This window comes from Hyaena hyaena, unplaced genomic scaffold (assembly GCF_003009895.1).
Source record: "Hyaena hyaena isolate Hyena2069 unplaced genomic scaffold, ASM300989v1 scaffold_283, whole genome shotgun sequence".
Taxonomy (NCBI): domain Eukaryota; kingdom Metazoa; phylum Chordata; class Mammalia; order Carnivora; family Hyaenidae; genus Hyaena; species Hyaena hyaena.
The window spans coordinates 502,362-524,869 of NW_024080916.1; the positions used below are offsets into that span (position 1 = coordinate 502,362).

Here is a 22,508-nt window from a genome sequence, read left to right on the forward strand (position 1 = left end):
CCTCTCCGTGAGTACACAGTCTCCCGAGAATCGTTAATCAAGTGCCACGGTTGCTGGCAGAGGGCAAATAATTCAAACTCAGTCATGCAAACGCCCTTTGTGAATGTGGGAAGAATAGCACCAAAATGCACTATTGGTCCAGATTCAGCTGCCTGGCAGTGGGCTTCAGTCTCCCTCCACTTCCTCCTTTCTAGACCCCTGGAACAGCTCTGGCTCCTCTCCTTCCTGAAAATTATTTTGTCTGATTACCTTCTGATTCTATGAACTAACTCCAATCCTTTCAGCAAACTGCCTTTTTTTGCTTCAAGTACCCAGAACTAGTTTCTGCTACTTGCAGTTGAACAACAGTAGTTGACAGAGACTCTTCAAATGTAGAAGTGATTACTACAAAGTACAGATTGCTTGCAGAAATAGGTGTTCCTTCATAGACGGTCACCTGACCAAAACGTTTCCAGCTTAGATTATCAGGACACCTACCTAATTAACCATGTAATTTAAAATTCATGATTTACCAATTTCCTTCTCTGATGTAGCCATTTCCATTTCTTCATGCACTGCACATATTAATGTAAATCCTATTCTTCTCCTTCATTTACTTCTGTCTTTATGTATAAAAAATTATCCTTTTAAACACTTTTTTAAAACTTATTTTTCATTGAACTAGATTTTCTCAATGTAAATCATGCTATAAAAAGCAAATTAAAACATTTTATAAATATTACCCCTAAACAACTAAAAGCTTTGGTATAATATATGATACTCTTAAAACAGCAATTATTATTAGTTTACATAGAAAGGCCCATAGTTGACCACTTTGCAGTATAGAGAACCAACATATGTGATAAACAACCATTTTGCTAGGGTTTACTATTTCATTCAAATAGCAATTAACTTATAAAGAAGTCATTCAGGACTATTACGTATTACATAATATACAGAACATGTTTTCCCTCCAATCTCTTCATTAAATGAAAACTAATGTTATTATATGGGTAAAGATTAATTTGAAATCATTAATTATTGGGGCAGAAGTATCATTTACATATATACATAGGCTGAACATAAATTTTACATGTACAACCAAAGGTCAGTGGCAGCAAAATGGTTTTCTTCAATTTCTTCAATGGCTTAAAAGTTATTTTTTGTATTTAAATTCTGACAAAGCATAATACATCCCCTGAATAGGATTTGAATTAGCTCTCCACTGAAGGATCTCCCTAGAGACTCTCTTCAGACAAGAGTGCTTTCGTCTTACTCATTACAATGGAAAGGGGCAGAAGAAATGCTGCTTCTATTTTCCTTCTGCTACTTTCTTTTTTTTTTTTTAATTTTTTTTAAATGTTTTATTTATTTCTAGGAGAGAGAGAGAGACACACAGTGTGAGCAGGGGAGGGTCAGAGAGAGAGGGAGTCACAGACTCTGAAACAGGCTCCAGGCTCCGAGCTGGCAGTCAGCACAGAGCCCGACGCGGGGCTCGAACCTACGAACTGCGAGATCATGACCTAAGCGAAAGTCGGACGCTTAACCGACTAAGCCACCCAGGCGCCCCCCTTCTGCTACTTTCTTAACATTGCATTACTTTTTGGTCATCTTTATTCTACTCCTCACTATCTTGAACAACTACATTATGTTCTTCACACTTTCTGCCTCAATAGACTGTAATGTCCTTAAGGATGTATCTTTTAATACTCCTAAAAGCTTAAACCCACATTACACTCACATTTGAATCTTAACTTTATTTATGATCTCAAAACTAAACTTTCTCTTTCTGTCACACTTTCTTGACTTTCTACTTCTGCACATTTACATCGAACATGCATTTGCCTTCACCCTACCCGTAAATTTTTCAGTCCTGCTGCATGATCAGTCCATAATTTCCCTTTCTCTTTCATTTGTTTCCATTTTAGGCTAATCTGTCAGTTTTGCCATTTTATTAATGTTAGACTTCTTTCTTTTCAACTCTTTCTTTTGTAACATTAGTTTACAACAGATGTAAACCTATTCTATCTTCGTCACAATATTAGACATTCTACTAGTTGCAAAAACGACACACAAACACCTATTTGATTCTCGGGGAAAGAGAATCCCAGACAAAGGCAAGCAAAAGTGAAATGACTCAATATATTTGAAAAATTTTATATTATTTTAAAATCTACATTAAGGAATGATTAAAGGTAAAGCTTGAATTTTATAAAGTCAAGATCCAGATCACAAGGGTCTCCTATTCCCTGAGCATGTTACATAAAGAAAGCAAACAGCATAATCCTATTTGGGTTTTCAAAAGCCTCTTTGCAGGAAAAGGTTTGAAGGGGAAAAGCTCAGAAACAGTTTGACGGCTTTGTAGCTATTTGGCTGGTTTTGAAGAAATAATAGAAGCCTGTAATTAGTAGAAGAGAGACTGTAAAGAAAGAGATAAATGGGAAAATTTTAAGGAATAGAATGAAAAGGACTGGTTAATCAATTACAGGTCCTGGGTATTAACAAAAAAGAAGGGATTTAAGTTTTCCAATTTGACTATCCAAATGAATAGTAATTCTAATTAGAAAGGTAGAAAATACAAAAAGAAAAAAATATCAGATTTTTTTTTCTTTTTAAGAGTGTGAGATGATTATAACCTGCTACAACTCGTTAAGTTGGGTCCATCTGCATAGATGCACCAAACAAATGATAGTATCTAGAAATCTGATGGAATAGGCAGCTTCTAAAATGGCTTCCAATAATCTCTGCCTCCTGGTATTGATGTTTTTTGTGATCTCCTGCCCTTGAATGTGGGCTGGACCTAGACTCACTTCTAAAACATAGAAGACTGCAGAAGTGGTGGTATATTAGTTTCCTGTGGCTGCCATAACAAATTACCGCAAACTCGATGACATAAAACAACAGAAATTGATTCTGTCAGAGTTTTGGAGGCCAGAACTGAAATCAAGGTGTTAGAAAGGCTACACTTCCTCTAAAGGCTCATAGGGAAGATTTTGTTCCTTGCCTCTTCCAGTTTCTGGAGGTCTTCAGTTTGTCCTCAACTTGTGTTTGCATCATACTAGTCTTTGCCTCTATCTTCACAGAGTCTTCTTCTCTCAAAAGAACACACGTCCTTAGAGTTAGGGCTCATCTAGTTAATCCAGGATGTTGTACTCAAGATCCTTAGTTTAGTTATACCTTCAAAGATCTTTCCAAATAATGTCACATTCACAAGTACCACAGGTTAGGACTTGAACATTTTTGGGGGCCACCACTCAACTTACTACACACGGGCTGCTGCTGCTTAGCTTTGGTTGTAAAGGAATGTTGTTTCTGTAGTCATGATCACTTTTGCTTTCTCTTGGATTGCTTGTCCCAGGAAAAATTAGTTTCCATATGATGAGGCAGCTGAGTCTTGAAGTGGACTCTTCAGCCCCAGATGAGCTCTGAAATGACTGTAGCTCCAGCTGTTAGTATGACTGGAACATGATGAGAGACCTGGAGCCAGAGGTACCAGCTAAACTGTGTCCATAAACTCTGAGATAACACTTAAGCACTACTTTAAGCTAAGTTTTAATGTGATTTATCATACAGCAGTAGAAGACTGATATGGAGCTCACAAAAATGTCTAAGCTGGGTCAACAATAATTAAGACACGCCATGGAAATGATTCAATTTAGCATTTAAGAAATATTTATGAAGTATCCTCTATAAAACAAACAATTGTGGTGGGTTTTATTTAGATCTAAGTCTATATCTGTAATGATAAATGATGAACCAATCCTCAGGAATCTTACAGTCTCAGGGAATGATAGACCAGACAACAATGCATGGTATGACAGAGGAATGTAAACTAGGTTAAGAGGAAGGTAAACTGGGTTAAAATACATAGCACATAGAAGAAGGATCCCATCCAGGTTCCAAAAGTCAAAGCAGACTTCCTGGAGAAACTGTATTCTTAACTTCCACAAACTAACCTACCTATAACTATAAATTAACAAAGTTCCCTTCCTTTCAACTTTTAAATTTTCAACACAAAATTTAAGGCATCTCTAAGTGGTAAGGACACTTTTCCCGTCCATTACACTCAGATTCCTATAATAAATTTATCTAAGCTTTTAAGGCAAGAACATATATCCACTTCTGCTACTGCTAGAAAGGCTAAACCTAGATTACAGACATAGTGGTTATGAATCTTTACTTCATATTTCATGTTTCCTTGGTGTACCTGGTTTTTATCCTTATTGTACTTGTACTGACATTTTAAGGAAACTCAAATTACCTTTAATAATAAAAAAATGAATCCTCAATTATATAAGGAATTTCAGTGAAAGCTATAAACAAAATACAGTGAGACAGGAGGACTGAAAAATTCTCAATATTCAAAAACAAACATAATTATGGGGCGCCTGGGTGGCTTAGTCGGTTAAGCGTCCGACTTTCACTTAGGTCATGATCTCTCAGTTCGTGGGTTAGAGCCCCGCGTCGGGCTCTGTGCTGACTGCCAGCTCAGAGCCTGGAGCCTGTTTCAGTCTGTGACTCCCTCTCTCTCTGACCCTCCCCTGCTCACGCTGTCTCTCTCTCTGCTAGAAATAAATAAAACATTTAAAAAATAAATAAATAAAAATGTAATTCAGGGGAGCCTAAGTAATACAGTTTGTTGAATGTCTGACTCTTGATTTCAACTCAGATCATGATCCCAGGGGCTTGAGATCAAGCCTCATGTCAGGCTCTGTGCTGAGTGTAGAGCCTCCTTAGGATTCTCTCTCTCCTTCTGCCCATCTCCCCCACTCTTGCTCTCTCCTTTCTCTTGCTCTCTCCCTTAAAATAAAAATTAATTGATTGATTGACTGATTGATTGATTGATTAAAATGTGTTTCAACTGTTACACTATCATGGTGTATTATATTCATTTGCTGATCATGCCAAGTCTTATCCCCTACACGATAAGCTCCTCAGGAATGAAGATTATGTCATCTTTTTTTCTACAGTTCTTCAAGTTCCTCAAGTGCCTGGCAAATAGCATGTGTTTAACAAATGATGAAAATGAAAGCAAAAGTCTATGAATCATTCTTTCTTCCTTTGGGTTTGCTCTCCCTTCATTATTTAGACACACATATCCCTTCTAGATTAAGCTTCTTAAAAGACTACATGGACCATCTTATTCCCCTGCAATTGTTCCCTCATTGTATAATGATGAAATATAAATTCCTAAATATATAAATCCAAATACAGAACATAGTTTCTATCACTCTGCTATATCTACCTTATCTTTCCTATTTCCTGAATATCCCCCATTCTTCCTCAGCTTTGTATCTTAGCTCAAACTTGGCACTCCATTTAAATGTTCACCCACCAAAGTTCTACCTACTCTAAAAAGCACAATTCAACTGGTATCTCATTTGTGAAGGGTTCTTGGCATTTAGTGCATCCTATTTGTGCATAAGGAACTGAAATATGTTTCTCATATTGCCACATTATATTAAAAATAAAAAAGGCAAGAAAACATTCTATACCTTCCTGTCCTGAATGGCTGCCATTACCACCATCATCAATAATAACCAAGTAATCACAGTGCTTAGGCCTAGTACACTAATAAATTTTCAAAAAATAACTAATTGAATAAAATATATTTATTATCATTTATAAATAATGTATTTTAGACAATGTAGAAAAATTACACATATATAATATTCAATTTTCATTTGGGCTTAGTTATCTAAGGGATATATTGGCTAAATCTATGTGAATAGAGGACACTACTGCTTACAAGAAAAATTAAGAATACTGAATTAATTTTGATTTTTTTTTCTTCAACACAAGCTAAGTTTTGTTAGGGAATTTCTTAAAATGAAAAAATTTTAAGTCATGGATCAATAAACGTTTTCAAAAATGTCTACTGAAAACTTTAACTCATTATTACCTTCTGGAGGTAAGTTCAAAAATAATAAAAAGCCTTTAAAATATTATAGCCATTGGGCACCTGGGTGGCTCAGTCGGTTAAGCATCCCACTCTTGACTTTGGCTCAGGTCATGATCTCATAGTTCATGAGCTCAAGCTCTGCATTGGGCTCTGCGCTGACAGCACAGATCCTGCTTGAGATTCTCTATCTCCCTCCCTCTCTCTGCCCCTCCTCTACTCTCTATCAAATAAATAAACTTAAAAATATATATTTAAAAATATATATATTATAGCCATTGAACCAGTGATGCTAATTTTAGTAACTCTACTAATGTAAAATGAGTGATGAACATATCAATTCATCTATAAAGATACCATCTGATAATAAACGCAATCTAAAAAATACTTTAAAATCATTTGTTTATAACAATAGACACAAAAAATATGGAACATTAATTCATATTTTCATAACATAATAGATTTGTTATAAAATAAAGAAATTCAACAAAGATGTATATATTATCCTAACTTTGTTTAAAGGGGGAAACTAACACAAAGAATCAAATGATATAGGGCAAAATGATAACAGGAGTTATTTTTAGAAAAACAGGCTCATTTGTGTTTGTGTGTTTTTTTCTTTTCTTTTTGCTTATGCATTTTACCACTTCCTTTAATAAAACTATCTTTTTCAATATTAGGTACAAAATAAAAACATTTTTTTATAGTTTGAAATCCTTTTTCAAAATGCTGTTAAGTATATAAACAATCACTTATTCTTACCTGAGTATGCTCAAATATAGTTGAAAGAATATGCAGATAGTTTGACGGAATAGTTTCAATCATATAGTTGCCATCTGAATTCTTCAATCACCTTCTCTCCTATGTATGTAAGATGGAATCACATATAACTAAAAATAAAATTAAAATTGGACTTAATAGAATTAATCAATAATTATATTTATATGTATTTTAATTTAGATTATAATATACATTCTAAAATTCTAAGTATGTTTCTTGTGAAAGTTCAGGAAATTTACCTAAAAACAACAACAACAACAACAGCAACAAAAAACAATGGGGGTTGCCTGGGTGGCTCAGTCAGTAAAGCATCCCTTGATTTTGACTAAGGTCTTGATCTCATGGTTTGTGAGTTCGAGCCCCACATAGGGCTCAGCGCTGACAGTGTGGAGCCTGCTTAGGAGTCTCTCTCTCCCTCTCTCTCTCTCTCTCTCTGTCCTTCTCCCGTTCATGTGTGTGTGTGCATGTCTGCATGCTTTCTCACTCTTTCTCTCTTCTCACTCTTTCTCTCTCTCTTACTCTCTCTCTCAAAATAAATAAACTTAAAAAAATAACAATGGTAAAGTGTGTAATTTTTTTTTAAAAGGTAGAGTAACAGATTGCTAGATAAGATAAAATACCCAAATTGCTAGATAATAAGTTAAGTGTTTTAACTCATGAATATGTTACTATCAAAGCGCGGTGCTAGTCGGTTGACAATATACCCCTTTCTCCCTCAGGCTGCACAGCTAGCGCCCCCCCCACCCCCGTCTTCACTTATCTAATTAGATTAACCAAGTGCACACTGTCCGTGATTAAGAAGATGAAACAGAATTTTAGAGAGCACTGTTCTATTTTAACTTTCATTCCCCTTCAACTGCCATGGAGAAGCCTTTAGGTAACTTACCCTTCTATTCATTCTCATACTCTACTAGAACATACATGGCAGCTGATTAAGATTTTTACATTTTTATGCCAAAAGACAAAAGGAAAAAGTCTTTCCAGATGCAAGAGAAATTATACCTTCCTTAATTTGGTCAACAAATGTACCTCTGATATAAATTCAAATACCAGCTAGTATATTCACAGTACAGTATCTCTTCTTGCTAAAACTGTTTTGTTTTGTTTTAGCAAAAATACAGAAACGTATCTCACTCTTTTGTACTGCTTGCCTCCATAACTTTGATACAGATCGTGTAAAGCCAAATCTGTATTTCTGACTTCTTCAAATTATAGACTAAAAACACAACTGAAATACTTTATTTCTGCCTCTCTGTATCTAAGCCATGTGAAAACTCTCAACATTATCTTTTTCCCTCTTAATGGCAATTTTATTTAAAAGTCTGTCTATTCATTGACTCTATTCCTTTTCACTTTCTAATATAATTTTAGAAAGAAAGGATCTTAATTTAGGTAGCCCCAGAGGCAAACTCTGAGGTAATAATTCAAGTAAGTAAGTTTGTTTGAGATGCTAAAGGAATGGGATTATAGACATCTACCACAAAAGACAACAACTGTACAATTAGAATTAAAATATGCAAATATATTTTAAGGCCATATATAGATATTTTATAGTATTAATGAAAAAAAGTATCTACCCAATGATGCTATTATTTATTAAATCATATGGTATTCTCTTATCATTTACTGAATCTTAGGGTACATGTACCTAAGATTGAATGACTACAATTCATTTTTTCTTTCCTTAAAATGTAAAGGCTCCATTATCGCATCCCTCCAACTTTAGAATTCAGCCATAACACAATTAAAAGGTAACCATGAAAATATGTCATGATTTCCAAAGCGACTAACTACATCATTTTTCTCTTTTGTCTTGGGGAGAAGGAAGAAAAGGGGAGGTAAAGTCAGTTCTTTTGTAGTATAATAATTTCTTTATTTTAAGCAAATATGGGCCTTATGAAAATAAGAAACAAATCACCCAAGATAACATAAGTAACCAGACGGCTCAAAAAAAAAATCCCGTTCCAAATTATTATAGCAAAGTAAACATTTTCCTTAAAATGGTTAATTCAATTTAACATCCCCACAGCTTGTATTTCTTTCTATCTCAGATTGACTGAAATCCAGTCTTAGTGTGGAAATGTTTTTCAGCCTAGAATATTTTATGCAATGTGACAGAATAAAAAAGAGCACTAAAATATCCACATCAAAAAAAAAAAGAATGAACTTGTGCCTACTTCTATCTTTCTTCTTGCAAGAAAATGACATATATTCTGAAGTGGATCTATTGTTCCATGTCTGATACGATTAAACTTGTACGGATAAAGAACATTTTAAAATATTCTTGAAAAAAATGAGATGCATTTATGAGTTGTTCTTTTGAACATATTTTTATTTAAAAAAATAAAATCTTGTTCTAATTTGAGTGGTTCTTAAAAATTTAGTATGGACATAATACATTCAACTTTATATTGTTTTGTTACCATTTATTACATAGTGTCATGAAATTTAAAGATGTGTATGAAATTGAGTGAAACGAACCATTTCTTCACCAGAACCTTCATTTTTCCCAACACTATTAATTTAAGAAACTAACATTATTAACAATGCAATGATTAGATGCTTCAATTTGTTCATGCAACATGGTATCTTTAAATATTCCACACACAGTAAAACAAGCCAGTCTAAAACATGCTTCTACTTGTCAACAAATGAAATAGAAACCAACATTGTCATGCTCTTAAAAGTTTTTCAAAATCATTTTGCTACTTATTTTTCTTTTTATAGCTAATCCCAATAATTTAGCAATATCTGAAAATAATTTGCAAAATATTGCATAAACAGAGTTTTCCTGGATATTCATCTTTATCTCCTTTGGGCATCTAAATTCAAAATATACAAAATGAGATCGTTGGCCTGTAACTTTCTTTTTCCTTTGTCCTGTGGTTTTAATTAGGTAAATACTACAACTTTTATTCTAATTGTTCAAGCCAGAAACCTGGCATTATTAATCCCTCTTATTTTCTTTACCCATTGTCAGGAAGCTAAATCAGAATAATTTCAATTCCACTTAATACAAAAGACTCCATTTTGTTTCTTCTCCCAGTGTAGATCACCCCAATCCATCACCAGTCAACCATGATCAGTCCAACAAATAATCTGGCAACATCACCCTCTGGACAAAGTCCAAATGACTTTGCAAGCCTTGGCATTTTAGTTCAGATGCCTTAGAATCTTTTCTTAATGATGTCTTCGCAAACGTTTTCACTCTAATGCCCCAGGCAAAGGGTACAAACATGGTGACTTGGGGTGACTGTGATAGTGACTTAGGGCAATCATTTCTTGTTTATTCCAGTCTTTTTGCTGAGGCAATGGCATACATACAGTCATAATTATACCCCTATGCTCCCAAGAATGTAAAGTTGAAAATTAGTTCATTAAACAAATATTCATTGAGCACCTACTGAATACCCAATTCTCTCAGTCATTAGGGAGAAGAAAATAAATCCATATTCTCCTTTGTATTTGTCAGTTGATAAGGACTATGTTAATGACAAGGTCAAGTGCTGAAGAAACATAGAGAATGTTTAGGAAAGTCCTCCTAAAAAAAAGATGGAATCTGTGAACCTTCAGTTTGGAAGCTGTCCAATGAAGAAGTTGGAGAAGCCACAGTGAGCAGAGGGAACATCATGAGCAATGTAATAGGAATAAGAAAGAACATGCCACCTTCAAGGATAGGCAAATGGTTAGGTATATATGACTTGAAAATAGAATGCTTATAGAATTGTTTTATAAGAAATCTGAGCAGTAAGTAAGGCCCTATCAGGAAGGCTTTAGGATGGAATGTTGTAAAATTTGGATTGTCCCCTAAAGATGTTTGTACGAGTATGATAAAACAGGGAGTGGTACAAGAAGATATGTACTTTAGGAAGATAATATGGCAAAATGCGGCTCTGAGGAGACCATGAAAGAGAGAAAGTGAGACAAATAAATTCCTTCTTAGAAATCTATGAATACTGGGGTTCCTGGGTGGCTCAGTCGATTAAGCCCCATGCTGGGCTCTCTGCTGTCAGCAACGAGCCCACTTTGGATCCTCTGTCCCCCTGTCTCTCTGCCTGTCTCCCCTTCTCTGCCCCTCCCCAACTCATGCTATCTCTCCTTCTCTTAAACTTAAATAAATATTTAAAAAAATTTTAAAAAAGAAATCCATGTATATTTGTTAAATGGTAATGCAAAACAGAAACAGATTTCAGGCAATCATATTTGTAAGATGTAAAACTGGAATGGCGCTTGGGGTTTAATTTATGTAGAAACAGCAAGACCAAGACAACTCTGATCCTGGACTTTCCTATTTTCAGAGATGTCAGTCAGGACCATGAATTCACATCACCTGTTATTGTTGCATTTGCATTTTAAGTTCCCCTATCCTCAGCTCCCATTATGGAAAGAAAAAAGTGACAGAGGATGACACATGACAAACTATTTCAGAATTAATAACAATTTTAAATTTGCCAATTTAAAAACAAATTCAACCTAGTTCTTTCCTCTGCATTTGACACAAAACTTTTAGAGGTGCTTTGAAGCTGTCATCAGTAGGAAATTTTCCTAATTAGAAGAAGTAGGAGAACAATTATCAAGTCATTCACCCTTTATGGTGAAATGAGTGGAACACCCAAGTCAAGTTTCTACGAAACTTTTGGCTATTATATTTTTCAGCATAAATAGGTTAAGGTAGAGCCTTTGTTCCTTTTTAACATTATCTCTTCACAAACTCTGATCTCTCCAATATTAAGACCCCTTTATGGAAAAAAAACACAGCCCAAGAAATGAGATGGATCCAAAATGTGACAACAGGTCACAAGTTAAAAATTCATGACTTGGGGTGCCTGGATGGCTCATTTGGTTGAATGTCCAACTCGTGGTTTTGGCTCGGGTCATGATCACACTGTGGTCATGGGATCAAGCCCCATGTTGAACTTTGTGTTGAGGGTGGAGCCTGCTTGAAATTCTCTCTCTCTTTCTGCCCCCTCCCCAGCTAGTGCTCTCATCCTCTCTCTAAAATTTAAATAAATAATCATGACTTGAGTTAATGAAGGATGTGTGACAGACAGAGTGAAATTCATACCAAGGTAGAAAAACGTTTTTTTAAATGCAATGGGAATTCAAAGAATAAAATAAACTTGACTAGGGAAAGGGATAGAAATCTTAGCAACGTTTGGATGAATGAGAAAAACGAAGAGTGAGGAAGCCAGACCAAAACCAGAGAGAAAGCTACTCTCTCAATCAGTAGTCAAAAGTTCCGGGATTTACTCTGTTTGGGCCAATAAGTGACTTGTAACTCCCTAACCAATTACTGTTGGTGTAGAATCCAACCAGGGTGATACAGATAAGGTCAATTTTCCTAAATCACATCACCACTCCACATGATAAAGGGGAGTTACACCAAGGATATCTGTGGTGGGGGAATTAACGAACAAACATGAACTATACATCATACGAATTTAGAAATAAATAAATGAGATATCTCATACAGAGCAGTAATCATATTGTCCGGCACATGAAAATAGTAATTCACAATAATTATTATTACTTTTGCTGAGTTGTTAAGAAATTCTATACTTTGATATTACAAATAAAACTGTAATACATATCTTTGTACATAAATATGTGTGTTCATCTCAAATTATTGCTTCATTATGGCTTCCTAGAAGTGAAATTATTAGCTCAAAAAGTATTTATCTTTTCATGCATTTTCATACATATCACCAAGGTGTTTTCTAGAAAGACATACCAATACAGACTTCCATCAATAGTAGATGATATTGCTGATTTCAACCATCCTTGCCAGCAATGATTTATTTTCTTTCTCTTTTGACAATTTGATTGTCAAAGATGTCTTTTTCTCAAATGTATAGTTCTTTAACTGTGAGGTACAACTTATATGTGTTTATTAAATATTTATTCTATAATGTATATTTTCTTTTTTGTGTGCTTTTTTATTTTTATACTTTGATGAGGTTTTTTGAGATTTTTATATAAATATATATCTCAGGGCCTTACAACACTTTATTCCCTTAAAGGGAAAGGCTGGTTATCAGTTCCCCTTAATGTCAGTTATATATATTACCTACAAAATAATGTAAGTGGCTAGTCCCTTACATTAAGACCTTAGCTATGAACTGATACAAAAGCATTAAAGCAGCTAACATTTATCAAAGGTATTAGAGAATTTTATTTAATTAATGGTTATATTTGTCTAACACATCTTATAGATTTAATTCATTTTAATTTTTTTAATTATCTTACTTAGTTCTAATACTATTATTTCTAAAACACTGCAAATGTGAATTTCAGCACCAAGTTCTCGAAGAATGGAATTTTTTCCAAATATTCTCCATATTTTATTTTATTTTATTTATTTTTAATTTCTTAAGTTTATTTATTTTGAAACAGAGAAATAGAGAGTACAAGCCAGGTAGAGGCAGAGAGAAAGAGAGACAGAATCCCAAATAGGCTCTGCACCATCAGGGCAGAGCCTGACGTGGGGCTCGAATTCATAAACTGCGAGATCATGATGCGAGCTGCAATCAAGTCAGACACTTTACTGCTCCACCCAGGTTTCCATATTCTCCATATTTTAAGCTCCTTCCTTCTGCCCTTCCTTCTTCCATCCTTTCTTCCGTCTTTTCTCTGTACTCTTCTTTCCTTCCTTCTTTTATCTCAGAAAACAAAATTATGAGTCACTATTCTTTACTGTGGTATTTCAATATATCAAAACATATTCAAGTAACTAAAGAAAATATTTATGAAACACTTATGCTAAAAGCAATTAATCTTTGAAAAACCTTATATTACTAAAAAAAAGCTGTAAAAATATGTAAATATATTTCAGTGTTTGTGGGAATAGAGCATGTATTCAATAAAGGCTCTTATTAACCATTTTTGTAAGTAGCCACACAACAGAGGATGTTCAAATGAAGAAAATCAGGAAACTGTGGTTGATTTCCTTAATGAAAAATTGGGGCAGAAAACATTCATTGACTTGGATTACATAAAAAGTCATTAGTTTAATTTTTCCAGTCTTGTGGAGTTTAATTTTATTCATGTTAATATCTATGAAGTATTAATGTATTTAAAGGCAAATTTCAGTGAGCTGTAATTCAGTGTTCCAATTTCCCAGTTTAGGTGGGGGGCAGGGAGGAGAGTTTTATTCATCCTGTCTCTACTCTAAATTAATTGCAGTATCACCATAATTGGATATAATTAACTTAAATTATACAAACACTATTCAATAAAATCTGGAAAACCTTCTGTTTCAATATAATTCAGCATTAAAAAAGTATATAAATGTATCTACTATTAACCAAACAATTATTATTTTATAGATGAGGAAATCGTCTTTGAGATGCTATCATCGGAAGTCTTTCATATGTTGATTGGCTATGTTTCAAGGCCTTTTTTCAGCAATCAAACATTTTTAGTATCACGATTTTGCAGTGATCTCCAACGAATGCTGCTCTACAATGAAATATTTGCGTGCTATTTTATTTTATTATTTCTAATTTTTTTTTAATTATTTTTTTTGAGAGAGAGACAGAGTGAGCAGCGGAGGGTCAGAGAGAGAGGGAGACACAGAATCTGAAGCAGGCTCCAGGCTCTGAGCTAGCTGTCAGCACAGAGCCCAACATGGGGCTCGAATCCACAGACTGTGAGATCATGACCTGAGCCAAAGTTGGACACTTAACCAACTGAGCCACCCAGGCACCCCTGACAAAATTTTAAACCATTTTAAACCGCTGTTCTTTTGCTCATAACAGTATTTTTACAAAACAGTATACATGTCATTCTTCATTTAATTTAGTTTATACATACATTGTGCTTTCCTGCCACCACCTCTCCTTGAAAATTAAACAAAACAAAACAAAACAAAACAAAACAAAAAACACATTCTCATAATGGCACCATGGGCTTTCTTTGCAGACCTACACTTCTTCCTCTTTTCCTGATAGTTATGCTTGACTGAGGGTGACCCTAGAGCAAGTTCCAAGACTGGCCCCCGAGAGTAAAATGAGCCTACTCATAATTGTGAGTCTAATTATTCAGGAATGGAAATAATGTGAAAACAAGGAAATACAAATCAGCACCTGTTTATAAAACTATTTAGAAAGAAATAATCTCTTTACACTTGAGTTAATTAATTTGAGGATTGAATGCCTGATGGCTATTTTATCCTCAGGTCTTATGCTTTAAAATGAATTCAACTCAGTGGAAAACAACTATGATAGAGAAATAAATATCTGAGTGTCTAGATTCAGCCTTGCCTGAAGCATCACTCTGCAGCTTTAAATTATAACAGATACATATTTTATTGGTTTTTTCTCAAATTCAACCAAATGTTCACTCTTGAATATATGCTATTTACTAATGTATAATATATATTTTATTGAATTTTTATGTGATGTTCTCTAAATTAAGCTAACAGTATGAAATAATAATGGATCAAATAACTGAAATATACACTAATAAATTTTGCTACAAAATTGTTAATCAGCTACTCTTTTGGTATTTGGAAGACATCTACTGTTGTTAGAGGCTGAAAAAAACATTTGCGTTGAGATGATTTTTAAGAATTAGGAGGGCAGAAATCATATACTTTAAATGTTTGTTTTTTCTTAAGAAATGAAATACTATAGCCTTTCATTAAATTTAGACTGGAGCATCATATTAATTACATCTTAACTTCTATTGAAGACAGCATAAATATGATCAATTTATACAACTGGTGAATAAACAGATTCAGGATATATATGAACAACTTTATATACTGATATGTAATAGATGATGTGGAGAATTTATTAATTAAAAAATTTACACAGGATAAATAATATCTCTTCATTCCTGATGAATTACTACTGTGTTTTACATGAAAGCAAATAAAGACCTGATTGGCAGATGAATAGAATTATTCCTACCTGACTCTATTCTAATAAGGCACTTTCTTATTTCTTTGGAGCTTCTCACAAAAACAACTAAGTAAATCTCTTGTGCCTTACTAACTGGTCATAGAAGTTTCTAGGGCAATTATTTATATTGACCCCTGGACCTTTAATACAAGCTTTTCACTTTCTGGTGAGTATTTGATATCTACTATGTAATATTTGAATGGCTTATTAAAAATAAAGACTTGAGCCATCAGGGTTCACAAAGCTGAAAAAGTAAACCTAATTTTATTTTATAAGAGACTTAATAAGGTTATATCAGATTCTTGGGTTTAAATTTCACAATATATGTTTCTGGGCACCTGGGTGGCTTAGTTGGTTAAGCATCCTACTTCGGCTCACGTCATGATCTTGTGGTTCATGGGCTCCAGCGCCACGTTGGGCTCTGTGCTGACAGCTCAGAGCCTGGAGTCTACTTCGGATTCTTTGCCTCCCTCTCTCTGCCCTGTCCCCCCACCTTGTGCTCTCTCTTTCACTCTCTCTCTCAAAAATAAATACACTTTAAAAAAAAATTCACAATTTATGTTTGAAGATTCAATGCGCAAAATATCATAAGGCACCAAGAAGTTCTCCCCAAATATATGTCAGCTATAAAGAAAAGTTTAGCTTACTAAAGCTCATTTTTTTTTCAGTGTTCTTTTGTAATAAATAAATAAATTAATTAATTAATTAATAAAATTTAAAAAATAAAATAAAATTATGACCAGTCTCCTTTTTTCTTAAATAGGTTCAAATGTAATATGCTATCTAAATAAGCATTATTCTTCAAAAGTAGCTGATCTGCCCTAGAATTTTCTTCTCCGTTCCCTTCCTCCCCACTCTTTTAGACTTCAGCCCCATCTCAAACAGAATTCAATAATCAATGAAGAAAGAGGTCATAGATTATAAATATATATTTGAATCATCCTTTCCCCAGCCTTATAGGATAAAGTCTATGCTATAAAATGAATATACAAAGTACTTAAAATGAACAAGCATTATCATATTTACCCAACCTATGAATGTCTTTCTCTTCAGCCTTCTCTGTTAAACATCAGTAGGGAGTTATGTCTATCTTGACAAAACATCAAAGAGATCTCTAATTTTTCAGTTATTCTTTAGTTACTCTGTGATAAACGAAGATAGCTTCCTATCTGTAGCAAAGAAGATGGGAATCACTTCATTTGAGCCTAATCTCCCAAAGTTCCAGAACCCAATGATATGGTTTAGCATACAGACAGCAAGGCTTTTCTTTGTTCACAGATTAATCAGAATAATAAAAAGTGTGGAAATGCCATCACAAGTCTAATTTCATTTGACAAATATTTTATATGTAAGTCAGGTCAAAGTAACCTACATAGTACTTGAAACATGATGCTAATAATACATAAGCTTCCTCTCTCCTGGGCGTATTTTCAAAGGAGTTACCTACAAAAGCACTTTCAAAAGTTTAAAGTACTATACAAATATAAGATCATGTTACCAGCCAAAAAAGATGCATTTCAGTAGAAGTTATAACTTGTGCTAAAAAGGTAAATGTTACAACCAAATTCTCCCTTTCCTTTAAGAAATTTTTTTAATGTTTTTTATTTACTTCTGAGAGAGAGAGACAGGATGAGCAGGGGAGGGTCAGAGAGAGGGAGACACAGAATCTGGAATCTGAAACAGGCTCCTGGCTCTGAGCTAGCTGTCAATACAGAGTTTGATATGGGGCTCGAACCCACAAACTGTGAGAACATGACCTGAGCCAAAGTCAGATGCTTAACCGACTGAGCCACCCAGGTGCCCCCAAGTTCCCCTTTTCCAACAAGTGCTGTCAGAGTCCACACTTGCAAATAAAGTTTCTAAAAAGTCATTTCATAAGAATTCACCAATGAGCCAGGGTTTCTGGGTGGTACAGTCAGTTAAGCATCTGACTTTGGACCTCACAATTTGTGAGTTCAAGCCCCATGTAGGGCTCTGTGCTGGGCTCTGTACTGACAATTAGGAGCCTGGAGCCTGCTTGGGATTCTGTGTCTCTCTCTGCCCCTCCACCACTTACTCTCTGTTTCTCAAAAATGAATAAACAGTAAAAAAAATTTTTTTTAAAAATTCAACACTGAGTCATAGAAGAAAGAAGATCATGTAATACCAAGTATATCTAATTTCTAAGCTCTGTAGTTAAAAGAAGTAAATGATCAAAAACCAGGCTTCAAAATGCTCTGAATCTATTATTAAGTGGAAAACACTATTGTTAGCCACAGTAGGTCTCTCTTCTGGAAAACTCTCGACTAGGTAACACTAGGCAAACCAGTGTTTACCTCTTTGCTGTGCATGAAAACACAAAATAGAATCAGTACAGTACATTTTCAGACAATGCAGATTTTATTTCATAGAGGTACTAAAGATCATATTACCAAGAGCACATCCTCTGTTTTGCTAAAACCATTTACAGAAAAAAAAAAAGTAAAATGAAAAGAAAAGAACAAATGTCTTCTGATCTCATTGAGACAAAGGGAAGCAATGACCTAGCTACCTGTATGATAGACTTACCTCTCTTTCTAAAATCTAACTAAAAACCACTTTGCTAGTTTATAATAGATTGTAATATTGTGAATATGCTCCTTCCTCGCCTCTGTCCAGCTTTACTCATCCAATGTACATTACCGAACACCTGTTCAGCCCTGTACTCTGGGGTGCAGATGAAGTAAGGAAGCTTCTAATCTAGTAGAGGAATCAGGCTTGTGTATGAACTATACCTTGCTGTTATAAATGCTAAAATAGATGTCATCCTATTAGTAAGCACTTGCATCTTAGCTTAATGTCTAAACAATAACAACAACAATAATAATAATAACAACAACAATGTCTAAATAATGTATTCAAACTAGTTCAGTGTGCTGCTGCTGAATCTGTAACTTTCTCTTAACTTTACAAAATGTTTCCACTTGATAATGACATCTTATGTTCAAAACAACCCGGTCCCATATGGAGGGTCCTTCTTTTACAAAAAGAAAATCAACACCGAGAGAGGAGTTAGCATCAGAACCAAGACCACAACTCAGGAATTCTGACTTTTTATATTTCCTTTTCACCCCTAGAGGATAACTCTCTAGTATGCATGCCAACGTCATCCTGTGTACTATTTTCACCTTTTTTTTTTTTTTTGCAAACTGTCTATTGATAACACTGTTTAAGAAAAACTCTCACCCATTATGGATAAAGCAAGCCCATGTGAGAAAACTATTCTAAGCAATGAATTTCTCACTGCCAAATGAAATAATGAAGTTTATTTTTTTCTATTAGTACCTGCCAAGAAAACCTACTCCAGAAGAAAACAGACACAGTGTGAAGTCTGAGGAATATATCAGATGCTTGTACACCAATGAAAATTGCTGCCTAATCAAGGCAACCGTCCTATTCAACCTACTTACATCTTGCCAGCTGAATTAGAATCACAGCAATCACGGGCCTACTGTATATCTGAATTAGACAAAAATTACATCACTTTCTTTGTCCCTGGTACATAGAAATGCTCAATAGATCCTTGGGAAGGAGTTGGTGGGAAAAGGGCAAAAGAGAGAAAAATCTTAATAGGTCATCAAGCTCCACCTTGGCTAAAGTCAAACAAATGAGCAAAAACAACAATGATACTAAAACACACGTACACACACATGTACAGTAAAATAGCAGTACCTTCATTTAAAAGCACATACATTTAAAGACAACATGCCTCACACTTTAGAATCTCTAATTCTGCATTTTTGCCAGTGTTACCTGTGTAGTCTGAGTACCTACTCAGGAGGACTTTGCAGAGAATTCACATATTTAAGATAGCAAGGATACTCTGGGATGTAATCTTTATCTGAAAGAGCCTTACAGATTTATAGATTCCATCATTATGAAAGTAAGTTTAACTCCTTGTTTATGTATTTTCAAGTCCCACCTATAGTTTAAAATAACCTATAAAATAGTAAACAAAAATTAAATTGAAAGGAAATTTTGTGAAGTAAATGAGAGAAGGGACAAACAAAATGCACAATGAGATCCAAGGAAACTAAATGAGGAATAATTATTTCTCATTTATCCATTGCTTTATTGAGGCAAAGCTCCACAGAAGCCAACTATGAGCCGCTGGGGGTCTTTCAATCGCTACACTCCTTGTACCAAACTACTTTTTCACTATACTTAAACTAGCCATCTATTGCTCCCCAAATGCCTGCCATGTCTATAAATCCCATCTATAATGATCCTGCCTTCAGCCTCCTGCTGGAGGAATAACCCACCTCAAGGCAGTCAGCCTAACCCTTACCCTCCGAGGAGACTAAACTGAGCGCCTGAGCTAAGACTAGATCATCTAACGCTGAAGTGGGGAACTCGTGCAAAAGCTCCACCTTAACAAAACAACAGTGGATCATCCGGACCAAGAACATGCTCTACATTCTGAATTCTGACACGGAAGACAATCAGACTGTAACTGGAGCAGAAAACAAGACACCTAGGGAGAAGATGCTTTATAGATGTTATCAGGCAGTAGAAGTCATGAAGAATAATGATTATGAGTGATGAGAAACTGAGTCAGAAGAAGGTAAAGAAACAGTATGTGGAAAGAGAGAATGTTGGTAGCAGGAGATAAGCAAAGACAGAAGGGAGCTACATCATCCCAGTGGCAGAGAATCAACTCTGTCAAGTACGGGGCAAAGAAGGAATGGCTCAGAGCTGCCCTAATTATTTCCCATTTCTGAATAGCAGTCCATTTTCCCTGCATTCCCTTAAAAGTTGGACATGTAGACAGGATTGCTGGTTTCTTCATTACTCAACCTTACTGAGGTAACCCGGGTGAGTCTTCTTCCTTGCATCAAAAGAACCTAACATCATCTCTTCTGTCTGGTCTTAATATCCACCTCGGGTACCAGTTTTAAAACCACAAGTGAACAAACCATCATATACAACATTGTAAAAATAATATTCTTACTTTATCAAATTAATACATTCTCAAAAACTCATACTAATCCAATGGAAAAAAAAAAAGGTCACACAAATTTGTTAGGTGTCTCAAGTCACTGAAAAAAGTGTATTCTCCAAAGAAGAAAATATTGTCTTCATTTGTATACATCTGTTCTCCTACAGCTAATTCAAAAACAAAAACACAACCAACCAACCTGTGCTATGATGTTTCTCTTTCTTCACAAGAACAATAAAGCAAACATAATTTATCTACAGCTTCTTTATTTTCTTTTTTGTGCTTAAGACACTTTGTGGTTTTTTTTAACTCAAGGCTAAATTAAAAAATGTATTCATAGACTCTATCAATAGAGCAGAATACATTTTTTTCAATTTTATGGATCCCTCAAAACAAAGAAAGCCCAGCCATTTTTTCCTAGATTATTCTCAGTTATATATTAGATTTTATTTTCCTGTATTATAAAATATTAGATACAGAGTTTTTATCATACTTACAAAATCATACCCTATAGCTGGGAGAAAGGGAAAGAGACCATTGTAAGAGAAAAGAGGGAAGAATATGCTGCAGAAAGGGGGAAGAGGAATGTACCCCAATGTTCATAGCAGCACTCTCAACAATAGCCAAAACATGGAAAGAGCCTAAGTGTCCATCAATGGACGAATGGATCAAGATTTGGTTTATTTATACGGTGGAATACTACATGGCAACGAGAAAGAATGAAATCTGGCCTTGTGTAGCAACATGGATGGACCTTGAGGGTGTTATGCTGAGCGAAATAAGTCAGGCAGAGAAGGACAGATGCCATATGTTTGCATGTATAGGAGGATTAGGAGGAACTTAACAGAGGATCGTGGGGGAGTAGAAGGGGGAAATAGTTGGGGAGAGGGAGGGAGGCAAACCATGAGAGACTCTTGAATGCTGAGAACAAACTGAAAACTGATGGGTGTTGGGGGGAGGGGGGTGATGGGCATGGAGGAGGGCACTTGTAGGGATGAGCACTGGGTGTTGTATAGAAACCAACTGGACAATAAACTATTTTTAAAAAAAAAGAAAGGAGGAAGAGGAGAGGAGGGGAGGGGAGGGGAGGGGGGTATGAAGAGACACTGAAAAGGAGAAAGAAGGTGGAGGACTAATAGTTAACAAGCGCACCCATGAAGCATCACCACATCCTTATTCTTAGGCTTCACAACCCCCACCCACCCTACAGCCAGAGCACCTAGGCTTTTCCATTTTTCATTCAGTGATCCAGGTCACTCTTCTTACTAGCTGAAATGACACAGAACTGTTAGCCTCTTCCTTCCTCAATCCACCTATTCTGGTAGAAGGATGCAGATGTTCAGGTTCCTAATTGTGGAATTGTCCTGTGGGCTTCAGCCATTACTATCTTGGTGCCTGTTTCTGAGTTCCCAGAATAATATCATACTTTTGTTACACTTTCCCTCCAGAACAGAAACTTGACAAATAAATCCCATTCACTGGCATGGGCAAGCCCGGTGAGAACTGCAAAAGAACACCAGTGAAAGCCCCAGGTGTCTACATATTAAATGCCATCTGCTTCTCCAGGGCTATATCATGCCCAGAAGCTAAAGCTCCCTGTTCTTTCATCCTAAATCCTGGAGTTAATATATTTCCTCAGAAGCGCCTAGAGGTAGTCTGTCCACTGTGAATTCTCTCCACAGACATTTCTGTCCTGGTGAGTAACCCAGGTAATCCTGGGAATCAGGAAGTGGTCTCAGTGTAACCCATGGTCCCCTCCATGTAACAGAAACTTGAACCCTCACATGGAAAATCAACAAGGCTTTCCCTGGGATTTGCAAGCAGTGAATTGGTATAGAGCTTCCTATTAGTTGAATACTGTGAGCAAGATGATTGGATAGGAAACAAGCATTTACTTATTTAACTATAGTAAAAGATTCTCCTGAGCAACAACAGAGAGAGGTCAGCTGGTTCTCAATGAGACAGATGGTAAAGTAGTAACAGTATACAC

The 22,508-nt window shown here is 35.3% G+C and overlaps 1 protein-coding gene across 9 annotated transcripts in view; it reads right to left on the minus strand.

The window, feature by feature from the left end:
• Positions 1–22,508, minus strand: part of GULP1 (GULP PTB domain containing engulfment adaptor 1) — a 277,575-nt gene that overhangs the window by 187,410 nt on the left and 67,657 nt on the right. For 8 of the 9 annotated variants that reach the window (XR_005530887.1, XM_039246559.1, XM_039246560.1 and 5 more), the window contains exon 2: positions 6,641–6,768. The gene's annotated coding sequence lies outside the window, so the exon portion shown is untranslated. The remainder of the gene's footprint in view (positions 1–6,640; positions 6,769–22,508) is intronic. The other variant, XM_039246557.1, reaches the window with a different exon arrangement.